The sequence below is a fragment of the Perca fluviatilis genome, chromosome 21, assembly GCF_010015445.1.
Source record: "Perca fluviatilis chromosome 21, GENO_Pfluv_1.0, whole genome shotgun sequence".
Taxonomy (NCBI): Eukaryota; Metazoa; Chordata; class Actinopteri; order Perciformes; family Percidae; genus Perca; species Perca fluviatilis.
The window spans coordinates 7199767-7217551 of NC_053132.1; the positions used below are offsets into that span (position 1 = coordinate 7199767).

The 17785-nt window shown below is 39.8% G+C and overlaps 1 long non-coding RNA gene across 1 annotated transcript in view; it reads left to right on the plus strand.

The window, feature by feature from the left end:
- Nucleotides 1–17785, plus strand: part of LOC120550855 — a 118404-nt gene that overhangs the window by 53346 nt on the left and 47273 nt on the right. Inside the window, exon 3 of the long non-coding RNA XR_005637793.1 lies at nucleotides 14810–14888. This is a non-coding gene — a long non-coding RNA (uncharacterized LOC120550855). The remainder of the gene's footprint in view (nucleotides 1–14809; nucleotides 14889–17785) is intronic.

The following is a 17785-nucleotide window of genomic DNA, read 5'->3' on the forward strand; positions in this document are numbered from 1 at the left end:
GATAATTGTCTTGCAGAATATATAAAATTTTGTTTCACAGTAAAATAACCACTTATTTAAAGGCACTTAGCACTTAATATTCACTTGCTGTACTATATCAGATATGAGCGGTTCATGAGTTATTTTAAGAAAGCACACGCACATAGAAATTCCCAAACCCAGGTGGAGACACTCTAGGATGACTTCTGACTTCTTTATTGTTTATTTGTGCAGCGAGGAAGAGGAGGAGAGAAAAGAAAGTACAGATTGAGCAGCAAATGTGTTTGCATATACTGTAGGCCAGAGACGGATAAGGAGTCATAGATAACAGACCCATAGCCACATGTGACATCATGTGGTAAGTCACAGTGTTTAGTGTGGCTTGGATGATCTCAACCACTAACTCCTAATTGTCTCTTATTGTGTCATGAAACGTCACCTTTTTAATGGGGGTTGATATATAGCCCGAACAATGGCAGCGTGTGTGAGTGTGTGTGTGTGTGTGTGTGTGTGTGTATATATGCATGTAAGATTGCATGCTCCAGTGGTTTACATAAGGACATGCATGCAATGATGTAATATATTTAAATCAAAGGTTACTGTAACTAGAACATTACAGTCAAAGGTTTCAGTGTTAAACTCATCATGTGGGGGAATGTGAAGCATAAGACTTTCCTTGTGTCTTGTGGCTTCTCATCACGCATGTTCTGAAGGCACTAACTAAAGAACTCCCTGCACCGTGGCCCCTGCAGTGTGCTGGGTTATGTTAATGACATGGCTACACAAAGGAACTGTCTGCTTTAATTATGGACGAGTGTTGGGCTCATGGTTCCTGCTCCCCTTTTTTGGTTCTTTGATATTTCTTCCTCTTCTTCCACGCAGTTCCTTCCTTTTTTCACTGCTCCCCCAACGTGAGCCCTTTGATTACCCCTCCCCTGCATCGTGAGGAGAGGTGGACTAATCCTCTGAATCAAATGTGTCACCTACTCTAAGCAGGAATGAATAGGCCCTAGATTACCACTGGACACTAATCGTATTTAGGCTCCACGATGATAGCTTCTGTTCTGGGCTGGACTATGGGTCTGAGGTCAGGCTGATTTATTGCATGTCTTAAGCTAGGGTTGGGCCCAGCTGTTGTCGTGCACCTGTTGAGCTTCTTCCTTTCTTTTCCTTACTGGATTCTGTGGAGGGAAGCTCATAAGCATAGTTATGGTTTGCAAAGATGGAGTCAAAGTTTGTTCATAAAACATAGTTGCAGACCAGGAATATAGGTCAGAAGTACCAAACTTGGATCTTATTTCGATAGCTTTGACTACCTATCAGTTATATTGTCATTTCTTGCCCTGGTCATGCCTTTTTTTTTTTTGCGATGTTGCTATGTCTGCAGATAAAGCAATTACTGTATCTTTTGTGAGTTCATAACTGGGATAATGAATCTTAGATCTTAATCTCTTAGTTAGCATCATGTTGGGTTTTGGGATTATTCGTTTTCTTTCAGTCAGTTATTGTCTCACAGCAGTTTGCTAGTATATCTAAGAAGGAACAGAAATGCTAAAACATACACGGAATTGCAGTTTTAAAATGCCTCTAATTTGAAACAGAACTGAACCAACTGGTGCGGGAAGACCTGTCGAGAAAAACTGCAACAAAGACTCTTCTGTTCCTTACTTACACTAACCAGTGCAGTGCTTCTAATATTACCAGCATGTCTGAAATGGCAAATTAAACTAATTCAAGCCAGTATGTGATGAGGATAAACCGAGTCTCAACAGGGCTTTACGTAACGGTTGTGAAGAAACATGATCAAAATGTTTCATATATATTGGATTTAGGACATATATACCAATGTCCTAATTGTCTTTGGGACTCAATAGTATAGTGACTTGAGACCATCTTGTATGCCCGGTCATTGGTGCAGGTACCCAGACTTTTTTCTTTTGTAAAAGGCATCAGGGAATGGCCCTAGAAATTAAATGGAAATACAGTAACTATACATTCCTTTAAAACCTGTTCTTGGCTTGTTTAAAGAAATCCCGAATCTGTAAGAGAAAGTATACCCACCTGTTTGTTTTTTTTAAACCCAATTTAAAATTGCATGTGTGAAGTTTTAATAAAATAATGAATTTTGTTTTTATGTTTTTCATTGCACAGGACATACACATATTACATACATTTTATCTGCTTCAGTTGACCCCAAAAAAAATCTTTAAGTACAAACTATGTCTTTACACCACTCTCTCCCCATCACATGCTCATACTAGAGCTCTAGCTTTCTTGAGCTTTCATCACCCTCTGAGTCCCTTTCTCTTCACATATTACATGCAAATACAGTGTCGAGGGCACTGTAGTAAAGCCATTTGCAGCCTGACCAACAGTAAATTATCATTTTGACAAGCCCTGTTGCGTTGTCTTCTCTTTTTTTTTTTTTCTTCCCTCCTTCCCCCTCAACCCAAAAAAACAAAAAAAAAAAAAAAAAAAAAAATTTTTTTTATTTTTTTTTTTTTTTTCAAGGGGGGGGGGAAAAAACATAATGAACATTTGGGGGCATTTAGTCTTTCACCGGGACAGAACAACTGCCCTTGAGTGACACTATGAACTGCCGTCACCCACCTGAATTAGACTGACACTTACACGTATTATTGCACTTAGTGCACATGGCTTGAGAATTCATTCCTGATGTTATAGGGTACATGTCAAGCTTTCTCAGGAGTGAAAGAATGCATTCAAACCCACAACATGTTTTGTTTTGAACTCCATGAAGCAGCTAAAATAGCATAAAGCATAAACTTTATTTTTTGTCCCTAACTTACATTATCTCCAGATGGGCAATAGAGATTCCCCAAAGGAAATAGTTACATGGTTGTACTGTTGTCATGCAATGGCCATCATGTTGAGGTTCTAGAATGATAATGCCTTATTTGGCAATGAGGTCCAACATTGAAAGTGCATCCTGATAAAAAGACATTTTAATCTTGCATAAAAAGACACTTGGTTAATATCTAGGTAAGTACAGTACAGGCGAAAGTTTGGACACACCTTCTCACTCAATGCGTTTTTTTATTTATATTCATGACTATTTACATTGTAGATTCTCACTAAAGGCATCAAAACTATGAATGAACACATATGGAATTATGTACTTAACAAAAAAGTGTGAAATAACTGAAAACATGTCTTATATTTTAGATTCTTCAAAGTAGCCACCCTTTGCTTTTTTATTAATAAGGGAAAAAATTCCACTAATTAACCCTGACAAAGCACACCTGTGAAGTGAAAACCATTTCAGGTGACTACCTCATGAAGCTCATTGAGAGAACACCAAGGGTTTGCAAAGTTATCAAAAAAAGCAAAGGGTGGCTACTTTGAGGAATCTAAAATATAAGACATGTTTTCAGTTATTTCACACTTTTTTGTTAAGTACATAATTCCATATGTGTTCATTCATAGTTTTGATGCCTTCAGTGAGAATCTACAATGTAAATAGTCATGAAAATAAAGGAAATGCATTGAATGAGAAGGTGTGTCCAAACTTTTGGCCTGTACTGTAAGTAATTAAGTAAAGGTTATTTATTATTTAGCACCTTTCACAGAGCAAGGTCACAAAGTGCTTCACAAGAGTAAAATTGTTAAATAAAATACCATAAAAACAATAAAAAGAAACAAACATTAAAGCATAAGCAACAACAGACCTTTAAAACACACACAATTACAAACGCTAGACAGCAAGAGGTGAGACAAAGGCCAGTTTGAATAAGTAAGTCTTCATCTCTCTCTCGACAGAGACAGATGATGGTATGTCTATAGGAACAGTGTTCCACAGTGTCGGAGCCACCACTTAAAGGCACGATCACCTTTTGTTTTCAGAAACTGTCCCCTAATTTGACTGGAACCTCAGTGAATGTGTATAGTACTTCCTCAGTGTTTTGCCCGACCCTGAGAGGTTACTGTTCCTTTGTAGGTTCCAGTTGCAAGATTAGATTGGCATTTGGTTGAACAATGAATAGACCTTTTCTGTCTGGAAACGGCTCCAATGTGACTTGTGCCTCTAGGTGCATATTATAAGCCATTTATCTTATCGGATCATCCTCCACGTTAATGATGAGTAATTGGTTAATCATGTAAAGCTTATATGATACATAATACCCTCATTCAGGGTCACACACAGATTGCACACCACTCAGTTGACTACTTTCCTCTCTTGTTGTCTTGCTCACGCTCTGTTGCATGACAGGTTTTTGATCCCTCAGGCTGCTGGCAGTGATACTCATTAATTGCTGCAATCGTTTGATAGTGTTTTTGTCTTTGGGCCATTGGTTTGTGCGGGTTGTCGGTGTTCTGTCTCCTTCCAGAGAAGTTCAAAATGGGCTTTGGATGTTAGATCTAATTTACCACTTATTTTGACTAAGTGAGATGGGTCAAGGTTAAGTGCAGTGGAAGGAGGAGATGGTGTGAAGGTGGTGATGAGTAGGATTGGGAAATGAAGTGCCACTAGGGAGCCCTGTTTTCATGTGACCTCTGCAAAGCCATTGACAGGGGTCTGCTTTATGCCAAGCCACTACACATTGGTTTCGAGCCCCTTGCCCACAGACAAGCCACAAAAATATCCACGATGCAATGTGCTGATGTAAAGTAGATGAGTGGAATCTTGGCTGAAATTTTTGCTGAAATTACATGAAGTCCCAGTGTTGCCAACTTAGCGACTTTGTCGCTAGATTTAGCGACTTTTCGGACCCCCTTAGCAACTTTATTTTACAAAAGTGACTAGTGACAAATCTGTATTCAGTATTGTCTGACGAGCACGCAAGGTATTTCTTTCTTGTGGCTGCCATAATAGTCACCTAGGGCTGGGTACCGAACGTCGATACTTTTATGGCACCAAAAAAAAATAGAAATACTCCAATCCTATGAGAAAATGATTTATCTTTCGGTGCCAAATTTCGGTTCTAAAAGCGTCTGAGCGCGTAAGCGCAAGCTTATCTGTCCTCTCTGCATATTGACACAGAGCTCCGACCGACAAACACACACACACACACACACACGGAGAGGTGTGGACGGAGTAAACTGTCTGCAGTTTTGTTGAAGTCACAGAGAGTCACGGTTGGTTTCAAGTGTAGTTACAGTTTTTTATACTTCACGCAGACAGCGTTTGCTGCGATGTGATATTAATGGCGAGCCAAAAGCGGTCGCGGTGCTGTTGAGGTTACGCTTCCTCTTAGACAAGCAGTCACAACGGTGGTTTCTCTGCCCTGATAACTGACTGACAGGCTGAGCTTGCATGGCAAGGCACTTTTATTAATGTTACTCTGAGTGAGCAGTTTTACCAAAAAATTTTAATTTTGATAATTGTTTTGATTCACAATTAAGGTGGAAAATAAAAGCTTTGTGTTTAATGGATTTTTGTTGATGTTGAAATGGATTTTAAAACATATGGTATCAAAAAAAAAGTATCGTTAGGAACCGGCATCGAAACTGAGATATCGAAATTGGCACCGGATCGAAAGATTTTGAACGATACCCAGCCTTACAGTCCCCTCTGTCTTCTGTTCTGTGACTGAGGAGCATCCCCCTCTCTCTGCTCTCTCCTGATGTGCAGCACTGCTCAGGCAGGTAGAAGGGGAGGGGGGACAGGGTTCGGGGGCCGGTGTAGGTACAAGAGACAGCGGGACGCAACGGGAGAAAGACACCGCCTTCTTTGAGAATTATTTATCGATCTTTCTCCCTCCCTTTTTAGAATTTCTTTTTTTACTTCAAATCTAGGCTACCTAAGTAACAATTATAATTTAATATAAATTCCTGTAGTGAGTTTGTGATTATTTGGCCAAATATTTCTATTTCTTTCTATCTATCTTGCTGACAAAAACACTTATCTTTATGCAAAGTATTGCCTTAATGACCTCACAAATATGAAAATGAGCGTATCACATCATATAGCTATTAGCAACTTTTGGAGTTGGTGCTAGCTACTTTCATTGGAAAAGAGTTCGCAACACTTTGAGGTCCATCCACCCAACCTAGATAATCAGATAATTTAAAACCATTGCAGCAGATACTTCCCTTCTAACTTCTAACTGCTTTAAAACATTTAAAGCATTGTTAAGAGAGAGAATGTATTTCTGGAGGCATCCGGTGCGTCTAAAACCACCAATCTTATGGTCGATGATGTCTTTTGCAGAAACTGTAGGTGTAATTGGGGCCTTTGTAGGTTAAGATGACACTTTGCACCCCCAGAGCTAGAGCTCTTTATAACTTGCCATGTTAAGCCTTGCATGGCTTGGTTTGCATCGTCAGAAGATCCTTCCCCTGAAGGCAGAACAGCGAGGCAGGATCTGTTATTTTCCATCCACCATCATTCATAGTCCTGACAGCTCAGCAAATTCCCTACACCCCTCCCAGCCTGCTGTTCAAAGCCTTACATTTGCCAACGGAGAGGGGGTGTAGTTGTGAACTCGGGGCCCACTGACAGAATTTACCCTCAAGATATTTTCAGTTGAATGTCCTCTGAAGTGGGAAGACATTTTCTGCTTCTGTTTTTGACTAAGTCCACTATTGGTATTTTTCTTGTGAGATCATATCGGTGTAATTCTTTTAGACACTTGGAGGAAGCATGTACTTGGAAGCATGTCCTACAAAACAACCCTCTCTTGCAACGTGCATCAAAGTCACTGCTTTGGAAATGTAGAACTTTTAAGTTGCCATAATGCTTATAGCTGTGATTCCTTTGCTGCCTTTTGATCTGTTCCAACTAATGACTGTCTTCATTGTTGGATTGAAAAATAGTAGGGCAAATAGTCTGTTTCTCAGCCTCTGAAGTACTTCAGTGACATTCCATAACTTACTTCAACAAGAGCTTGCAGTCAAGTTGTTAAACCATCATGAACATTATTTACAAGGCAAGTTTTTCAGTCAATGTTTAAAGATATAAAGATGTGGTGGTGATGTTGGGGCTTAGAGGGCAGTCTTAGTCAGATAGGAATCACTCAATTAAAATCACTTTAAAGAATCTTATCAAAGTCTTCTTTTTTTTCCTTTCTGGATAGAGCTATTAGATAATTATATATTGTTTAGAGGCTTCTTCATGGCTTCTTGCCTTTAGGTCAAATGACAACTTGAAATGCATTTCGACAGCACCAGATCCACAAAAACTTCCTGCGTCTTTGATAAACCTCTTAGCGGAACTGTATCTCATTGTGTTGTAGTTTGGTATGTACCTTATCTCTAATTGCCGTGCTACCTTTTTTCATTTGGCGGAGTACATTATCTTGCATGTTTTCTTAACTAAAAGATGGATCAATATTAAATTCTCTATAAACCGCTTCACTGCCTTTTCATTATGGAAAATTGTACCTTTTCATTTATTCCTGGATTTGTCATCTACATTGCCTCAGGTTCAACCTTGCACTTTGCTATGCAATATTTATCTTGACCCAATTTCTTTGTGCATTAGACTTTGCAACCTCACAACCTCGTACTGTTTTACTGTTTCGTAGCACCTGTGGTCGCTTTAACAGGAAATAGGAAGTTGCTAATCTACAACTTGATCTGCCATGACTCTGTTGTAGATGCATTAGCAATGCTTGAGATGTCAATATCAACACAACACATGGTGTGTTTGTTGCTCTGATATTTTTACAGGTTTGAGTCTAGCTCAGAAAGTCCTGTACAGGGCAAAGAAAAAAAGCAAGTCATTTGACACAATCTATCATGAAAGATGACCCTTGCTACAGTTCAGTAAAGGCCATGGCCAGGGTTTAGAGAAGCCTCATGTACCGTACAATATTGTCTGACTTGGCCTTAGATACAGTATATAAGATAGCTATCCAGTCGGTGCAAATATAGCACAGACATGTGATCACATGCCACACCGACGCTACTGAAATCCAACTTGACACAGGACATCCATCAGCATCATGTATTTTATAGGTTTTCCTTTTAACTATTTATTGACCTTGATCTTTTTTTAATTATTGACTTTGATTTTTAATTGCATTATTATATGCTCTTCAGCACTTTGAGATTGCTGTAATGTAAAGTGAAGTACAAATAAAAAAATTTATTATCATTATTATTATTATTATTATTATTATTACACAGGGGCAGCAAAGTCTCATACTGTACTAACTGTACAGAAAACACACAAGGCTAATGCATCATAGATGTAGGATGTAACTCAAGGTGTGTTCTAAAAATAAATATGGGTAGGTTTGTGGAATTAATGACACAAATTGTATAATTTCAAGGGATACTCCAACAATGTATTATTGGGTATCCAGAAACTTGGGGGATGCAAGGCTGAGCCAAGAAAAATGAAGCAGCATATCCTGACATTTAATTCTTAGCATGAGTCAGCTTTAAAAACACAGGATTCTAAATTTATCATAATGCAACTCGGTAGTATCTTTCATAAGACAGCCTCTGCCTGTTAAATGCCTTCGTCTTTCAAACTTCATGCCCTCAGTTTATAACTTATTGAAATTAGAAATGTTCAAGCCTAACTCAAGGTTTTCTCCCTAAAAGGTAATTGTTTTCACAGACTTAATAATACTCTTCATTATTGGTGAACAGATTTTTATGTGCCGAATGCCCTATCTCGCAATGTTAATGAAAGTAAAAAATAATTTGTCTACAATTTAGATCCACTCCAAAATGTAATGGGTTCTTCCTTGGCCCAGGCTACACTCTTCAACCAAGTTTAAGTTTATTTGGTACCAAAATTTAGAAAAACGTGACGGTACTCATTTTTGAGCAATGCAATTCTTCTGGACCTGATGGGACATTATACGCCTACAAGTGTTCTAATCTACCATTAATTGCTGGAGAAGAAGAAGAACGTCCACCATAACAGAAAAACAAAGCGCCTCATCTCCGTTGCCGTACACAACGGCTTAACCACAGTCAGCCTCTTGCTTTACCGTAACATTACATCTACAGCAACAGCTTTCCCCACTTCACCTGGAGCTCACAAACCAAAAGTGAAGTCTGTTTCTCCCTGATGTTCTCTGTCACAGCCTAACGTTAGCTTCGATAGCTGACATTAGCTAAAGTTAGTTTGTTTTATCCAGTATATTCTGTAACGTCAGTTAAGTTAACCTTAACCAGAACGGTTCTATGTGAAAAAACGGCAGAGAGAAACCGACCAACTAAACATCCTTGCTGTCTGGGAGTTCCAGGTGAACTCATGGAACACATTACCGTACGCTGGCTGTGTGGTGCCAGGCTTCAGAGCAGAGAGTCCAGAAGACTGCTAAGCAAACAAACAGAACCAAAAATATAACCTCCTTGGCTAAAGTAATGAACATTTCTCATATCTTCAGGCAGAATTTGCAGGTGAGTCACTCCCGAACCATGGACCTTTTTCACAGCAGACATGTTGACTTGTCATAGTAGGAAAAGCACAGCTGAAATTGATAAACTTAACGATGGCTCCATTCCATCAAGTGTCCCAGTAAGATATTTCAGTGAGTCAGCATGTACAATACCAGGGTCTCTCCTAAGTGGAATGCAGCCATCATTAATGGTTTAATACCAGGGTCTCTCCTAAGTGGGATGCAGCCATCATTAATGGTTTAATACCAGGGTCTCTCCTAAGTGGGATGCAGCCATCATTAATGGTTTAATACCAGGGTCTCTCCTAAGTGGGATGCAGCCATCATTAATGGTTTAATACCAGGGTCTCTCCTAAGTGGAATGCAGCCATCAGTAATGGTTTAATACCAGGACCTCTCCTAAGTGGAATGCAGCCATCATTAATGGTTTTGAATACACCTGTGCTTTTCCTACTATGACATGTCAACATGTCTGCCGTGGAAAAAGGTCTGTTCTATTTACTTTAAATACCAACTGGCGTATTCATATTGGTGATGAAAACCTGATGCTGGTTAACCACCTGTCAGATTCCTGTCCAAACAAACAAGCACAGCATGAAGACTAAGAAATGTATTCTCACTCACACATTTCTATTTCCTCCCCCTCTTTTTAGAACACTCAAATTGTAATAATAGTTTTATTTTCAGCCGAAGGGCATCATATGACTGCTTCCCCATTGAGGCACTTAACTGTTTGCTCAGTTCCCTCTCACAGTGAGTTACCTCTCTGCTTGTCTTTTATTTTTTTTTTTTTTTTGCCCAATCCGGTCTGCAAGAGAATAGCCCTCCAGCTAAATAGAGACTTGCCAGTGGAATTTCACTAACGATAAAGGGAGCTATTCATGTTGGCAGGATTGTGAAAAGGCTGCACTGGCAGCGGCGATACAGTAACATTGCTCAGAGGAGTTAGCAAAATGAAGAGACTTCACTTTGAAGCGGATCTTCTTCCAAAGACCCCCCCCCCCCTCTTCTCTTCACTTCCGTTTTGCTATCAATCATCTTGTGTTGCTCTGCTGTGTGGAAGGGCAGATCTGAGTTGTCGCAGACTGTCAGCACAGGGGGCTAAATAGTTGGCCTCCCATCTTAATATGTTGCGCGTTGATCTGGTGTCTCTGTGGCATATCTGACCCATATTTCTTCAATGCCCGTTTTCATTTCAAACAGGCATACGCTGCACGGACACAATCCATTTCACCGCCTCTCTGTTAATCCACTGTCTGACAATCCCAGAGATCCCCATGTGTAAACTCAGTGTGTGACTTGGTCTCATCTGTTAGCAAAGTTAGTCAGAAGCGCCATCCATAACACTATTCATCCATCTCCCCACCCTCTCCTCTCCACAGCAGCTCTACAGAAAAAAGACGGAGACGGAGGGGAATTCCCCTCATGTGGAATGTGAAGTGAAACCCACCCCTCACAATTTCCACACATACCATCAAGTGTACACTAGGACATTGTCCAACCCAAGTGTCCACAAATGTGTCATACAAAAGATTACAGCACCCTAATTTCACAACACACTCACATCCACATATAGAAAGTCTGATGCATATGCATTCCCTCCCCCTCTGATGGGACCGTGACTGCATTAACAGCTTCCTCTTTTCCTTCCTGTCTCAAAACACTTTGCAGTGGATTTCTTTCCTACGTCTTTCTCACTTTCACATTTTTTCTGGATATTTTCTCTTGTTCAGTCTCTCTTTTCCTCCCGTTTCTTTGTGTCCCCCTTTTGTTGTTGTGTGGCAAGTAGCTGCTCTTTTGTGGCCAGTGTGCCTACTGATGTTTGTGGGCATTACCGTTTTTGTGGGATTTTTATTGAGCCACAAACAATAGTGAATTGTAGCAGTGATACATTGCCTGTAAACGCTTAGATACATTTTGTGACTGATATGAAGTTGTCGTCTTTGTAATAAACCTCACAAGATATCAGCTTTTCATTTTGCTATTAATAGGAACTAAAGCTTGTTTTTGTTTTTTTGTTTTTTAACAAAAGTAAAATCTGCTGTCTTGTTGTGAATGATTCAAGTAAAAAGACAGCATTGATGTTTAAAGGGTTGTTTGCGTTTTGTGAAGAAACACTTACTGTATTTGCTTTCCTGCCTTGACTTAGATGAGAAGATGGATACCACTCATATCTGTCCATTGACTATAGCCGCTTTCCGACCGGAGGGATTTTTGCAGTTCCTAGAACATAAAATTCTTAGAACCTTTTTTAAAGATATAAAGATGTCCGACTGGACCAATTTGGGGATTTTTAAGTTCCTCTGGCCGCAGTTCCTGTAACTCTTTCAGCTCCTACTTCAGGGCAGGGTCTTTTCGCTGTTCCCTTTTCAGCATAGGGACCTAGGTCAACGAGGGTCGGGTTTCCGGTACAGACAGACCAACAACAGGACAATTTTAACAGTTTTCGCCATCTTGTTCATCACTAAATTCACTTTTGACAACGTTTTAGGCGAGAAATGAACTGTTTAGATTTTGAATATAGGCAGTCTTGCGAAAACTTATGCCGAATTGACAATTTGCTTCAAAGTTTTCGGAGTTGAGAAGCTCCATGAAGTGAGGCGACAGCCAGCAGGCGCCTGCCCCGGCCGTTAGCTCGCGCTCGGACAGTCACGCTCAGAGACCCCGCTGTAAGCTGGAGGTCTCTCAGGCCGGTCTCGTAAATAAGAGGCTTTTATTTCGCCGTTGAAGGTTCGTTTGTTTAAATATCACAACACATGTCCACCATAAGATTAATGGGAACCTGTGGTTAACTGTCTTTTCAGAGTTAAATTCCACAAGCGTGCCCTGCGGGCTTGACAACCTCGCTGATCGGGCCGTCACACACACACACACACACACACACACACACACACACACACACACACACACACACACACACACACGTCCACAGCGCAGCAGGCAGAGGGAGAAAGAGATACCCGTTTCTCTTCGGGAGACTTGTTTAAATTATGACAAATATGCTATATACATTAGATTTAGTATTTAGTTCATACTTTTTTTTGTTTTCTGATTTTAACGCTATAAAGACTGTTGCCGTGCTTGCATCACTCCCTTACCCCTCCTACCAGTCCCTATGGCCACTTGGCCATTGCAAATGCAAATGGAAAAAACGGTTTTGGGAGAGTAGTTAATAGATCTGCTTAGAAGTGGACTTCTATATTCCTATACCTACGTTCCTGTAACTACTCGGTTGGAAAGCGGTTTATGAAGCTAAAGCCAGCAGACATTTAGCGTAGCTTACCAATTAACACGTTATACAAGCAGTTCCTTTGATATTCCTGTCATCCATTTGTGTGAAAAATGAAAATTTGTGATTGTATATGGAAAAAGCAGCAAAAGTGTTTGTGAATTTACAGTATGTGTATATGAAAAAACAACAAAAATAGACTTGCAGCATCACACATGCGCTTACTGACCATAGCGGGCAACTGTCGCTATAGCTGGAGATGCAGTGAAGTAGTTCTGGGTGGATGGATAACCACAAATTGTCCTTTTTTACATTTTTGGCCAGGTACCGGTTAAACAAACAAGATACAACTTTTTAATAAGACATTTTTAGAGTCATTAGTAGGTAAATCATTTTGAACACAGATGTTCGCCATTTTCCTCCTGCCTCCTGCTAAGCTAGGCTAAACATGTCATGACTCCAGCTCAGTACTTTATGCACAGCCACGATATTGATATAATTTTCCTCATTTCACTCTCAAAAAGAAAGCAAATAAATTTATTCTTGAATTCTGAATGTTAACCATATGAAAATGTGGCAATTCACAGCTGGTTTTAGCGCAACTAGCTTAGCACAAGAGGACTGCACTAGCGTCTTATCTGAGCTGACAGGCCAGTAAACATCAAAGCGTGAGCCTACAGGTTGCAGGAGTCTGTGGAATGCATGCTAACGTCTGCCTGATGTCAGTCTGTCAAAGTCTCTTGCTCCAATGCTGACATTGAAAAGCAGTAATACTAGCTGTAGCAGGGGGTTTCTACACCCGTTATAGGATGACTGTGACGCACGGCCATAGATAAATGTCTGGCTTTTATCTCTGACTGTGAGGTAAACAGGCTAGCTTAAATCCTCCACAGAAGAGGAATAAAGGATAATAAAACAGAGGGAATAGGGGAAACGGGAGAGAAAGAGGCAGTTAAGGAAAGAGGGTTTGAAACAAGGTCTTCAAACTAAGAAAAAAAGAGGGAGAAGGAAAGAGAGGAAAGATAAAGGGAGAGAAGTCGACAGAGGAAGGACACTCAGAAACAGAACAGGAAAAGAAGTAAGCATGAGGACAGAGGGAAAGGGGGCTCGCAGGGGGAGGAGGAAGGGTGTCCTTGCTGGCCTTTGTACACTGTAAAAACGAGAACTTGAAATTGCTCATCTTACTTTGATTTTCAATTAAACAGAACAAAAAACACATAATTGCATTATAAACTTTGTTAAAGTAGTTACTTCAACTCACTGTATTAAGTTTATTGTGATAAGTTGGTCTCACTTCAAAATGTATGGTGGCGCCACTTTGAAATTGTAGTTAGACTCAAATTGAGGCCAGGTCAATTACTCTTTTCATGCTCCACGCTAAAACAGGGTTTCCTGGGCAGTTCTGCAGGGGTTTTCAGTTGCCTACCTTTTCGGCCTGCTCTATGCCTTGAACTCCGATTTGCGTACTGCAGTCAGGTGGTTCATTGGCTGGTCAATTCCCATGATGCAAGGCAGTAAATGGTTGTGTCAAACTTTGCTGAAAAGTTTGCAGTTTGTTCGAAATACAAATGTAACTTTATGAATTCCGTTTATTAAACGTGTCTGCTTAGAATGTAATGTTTTGTTGCCTGGTAATTGTCATTGTTGTGCTGGTTTACATTTGTAACCATGAGGTAAGTGACTGTTACGTTTGATAAGAAGAGCTGGAGTTTTGCAGTGTTAGACTTTGAGCAGTAATAGGCTTCCTTCAGCCAGTATTCTCGCGGGGCCACTTCACTAGTGGTCCTTTTATGTCAAGTGATGCAAGATCAGCAGCTTTAGATGGGCCCCTATTTGGCACGGGGGCTCTTTTAGAAGTCGAAACTTAGTTTTTACACACAAAAGTTAATTATCTGAACAAAAGATAATTAGTTGACATGACTGTTTTTTGAATTATTTAGTATGTGAAACTTAAGATTTTAAGTTTTTATATCTATGAAAGATAAATTATTTAAACAAAACATTATTAGTTGGCACAGCATATGAAAGTTAATTATTTGAACAAAACATTATTAGTTGGCTGAACTATTTTCAAAACGTAGGAGTTTGAGTTGGCCTCAAAACTCAAAAATCTAGTGCAGTAAGTTGCCTTGAAATTTTGAGTTTTCACAACATTTTTGTTTTTACAGTGTACTGTACGGGCTTGTTTGTTTTCTATATGCTACATCCCTCCCTTCCTCCGCCCTCTTTCTCAGCTGCTCACCCACCCTAACAATCCTCTTTTTATTATTTCTTCCAGGGCGGAGACGAGGCGGACCATACAACGCAGGAGGCCTGGGGAAATCATTAACCGCACACAAACGCATGCAATATGACTGGTAGGTTGTGTTCTGCCCACGTGTTTGGTTTGTTTATGGTGTGTGTGTGTGTGTGTGTGTGTGTGTGTGTGTGTGTGTGTGTGTGTGTGTGTGTGTGTGTGTGTGTGTGTGTACACATCACAGACTCTGGCTGGTTTGAATAATGATTCATTATCTTCATCCCTTATACTGTCATCATCCAATTGTGCACAGTGTTTTGTCTCATATGCAGTATGTGCAGCTCAAATGCTCGATCTCTCTGTAGGTGTCATTTCCACTGAGTATGGGTGCGAAATGTTCGCCTGATTGCAATTCTAATTTTAACTAACAGTAAGCCACAAAAGTATAACTAGAATTTGTTCTGCAGTTTTGTTGAAGTCACAGTGAGTCACGGCAATGCCGATAAAGTTGTTTCAAGTGTGGTTACGGTTTTTAATAACTTCACGCAGACAGCGTTTGCTGCGATATGATATTAATGGAGAGCGGTGCTGTTGACGTTACACTTCCTGTGAGAAAGGCGGGCACCACAGTGGTTTCTGTGCCCTGGTGACTAACTGACAGGCTGAGGTTTTTAATTTAATTTCTGTCAGTGTAAAATATTCTAAATAAATAACATAATGTTCTAAGTAAATAGGATAAATAAGTTTTGAATTATTTTTACAACTGAAATAATTTTTTTATAATTACAGAGGGAAAGTACCGAAAAAAGTACCGTTGGGTACTGGGAACCGAATTTCAGGTACCGGTACTGATATTGGTTCAGATGGGAAAGGTACCCAACCCTAATATTCATTGAAGAAAGTTAATTTAATAAAAAAAGACTAACTCATTTAATCAAATGAATCATTTTGTTCAAAGATAATTTTTTTAGGGCGATGACCTCATAAAATATGCAGACAGACATTCGATTCAGCCTTATTTATTTGATTTACCTTTGACAGTGTTGCTTCACAACTTTATTCATTCGTTTGTCAGGATTTAATGGTTATTAATAACAAAACTGGTTCTAAGTAAGAGATTTTTTTCTCAGTGGAAATCTGCAAGATAGGAAATTGGGTGACAGCGCACCATATGCCAAAAGAATAAGACTTTTATGTAAATTCTGTTTTCTATGACTGCACAAAGTATCTTCAGCAATCACCTTACTTTGAATGGTGCCTCCCATAGTCCTCTCCTCTCTCTGTACAGCTGGAGCGAATAGGGAAGTGCATAATTGTGGTTTAATCCCGCTCTAAGTCCCTGCCGCATTAGGGAAGCAGCAGAGGCAGATAATGCCTAGCAGCTCGGGCAGAGTGAGATGGAATAACCCCCAGAGTTGTTTGGACAGATGTTTGGTGAGAACGGCTTTAATGGTAGAAAGTTACCATTAAAGCCGTTCTCTTCAACCTCGTCAGCCACAGGTTGAAGAGGGGGAACTGGACACAGGAGACGCTAAAGTGTGTGTTGCGGTGGCGATCAGGGCAACTTGTGCACATCAGGTTTGGTTGTGTACCTGCCTCTGGCAGCGGGGAAAGAGACAATAAAGAAGTCACTATAACTATTAGTAAATATTTGCCTGTGTTATACTTCGTCATAATGCTGTTGACATCCAGATTGTTAACCCCAGACTCCTTTGCAAAAAGGTTGGTGACCTAGTTTGACCGAAGTAAAAGTTGCTTTTAAGTGAGTTAGTTGTTGCACAATCAATGTTTGCCTGTCACTTATGGTGTTGTTGTTGTTTGCTACATAAATGTCAGATTTCATTAATTTGTTGGATTATTGATTTGACTCCTTGTTTTAGGCAAACCTAAATTTATACACATTTATATAATATAACTGAAATTAAGCTTTATCATGGGACAAATTTATTGAATACTAAAACTTATTTTTAGGCCTGGAAATAGGTACTTTACCAGTTGTGCTCAAATAGCAGATTAATTGGTAGAAGTGCAGTATAATGTTTTTTGGCTTAAGACAAACCTGCATGGGGCTTAGGTACAAATGAGATCAAATAGAGTGACGAGCAGATCCAAAAGATTTGTTTCAGGGCCGATCCCTGCATATTTTAATTGATCATATTGACTAAAATGAAGCCGATCAAAATCCAATACTTTCTTTACTGTACTTGTCGTTTTCAACATTCACGTCAATTTCAACAGTCACATTCTCCCAGTTAAAATTTCATCAATAATTTACTGCAGCTTTTATATTAAAGAGCCCCTATTATGCTTTTTTTGGATGTCCCCTGACTTTTATTGTTACATAGTTTTTTGTGTATGTAATAAATGTATAAAGTACAAAAAAAAAAAAACATATTTCACTCCAAATGGAGCTTTATCTCCCACAGACAGCACTTTTTCTCAACTGGCTAAAAACGACCACATCCACATTCCTGTTTTGGAATTCCTCAATTAATGATGTTATTGATTGAGAAAGCCAGCCCAGCTCATATGTGCTGCCCATTGGTGCTGCCTAAGCAAGCACAGCCTGCCCAGTGGCTTGTTTGAATTTGGTTGACCAATCACAACAGAGTGGGCCAGCTGACCAATCAGAGCAGACTGGGCTTTTCAGAAAGGCGGGCCAAGAGCTCAGACACTGTTTCAGGTGGAGGCACTGCAGCAATGGGCAGTATGAGAAACATACTGTGTGTTTTTTGAACATCAAAGCATGTAAACCTATCTATTAGACCTCAAGACTACAGTTATGATGCTGAAAAGGAGTATAATAGGGGCTTTTAATGTGTGACAACGACTTATTTCCGTAACGATCAAGTATCAAAAACTGAGGACACGCTGTTGGATGCTGTCCTCCTTTCCTACTTTAATGCCTAACGAATCTATCTCTTTCTCTCCCTGATCCTGTCTTTCACTGGTTGAAGCCTGAAATTAATAACATAACTAATTCCACTGGTTGGACTGTTGAGCTCTGTTTCAGACTGA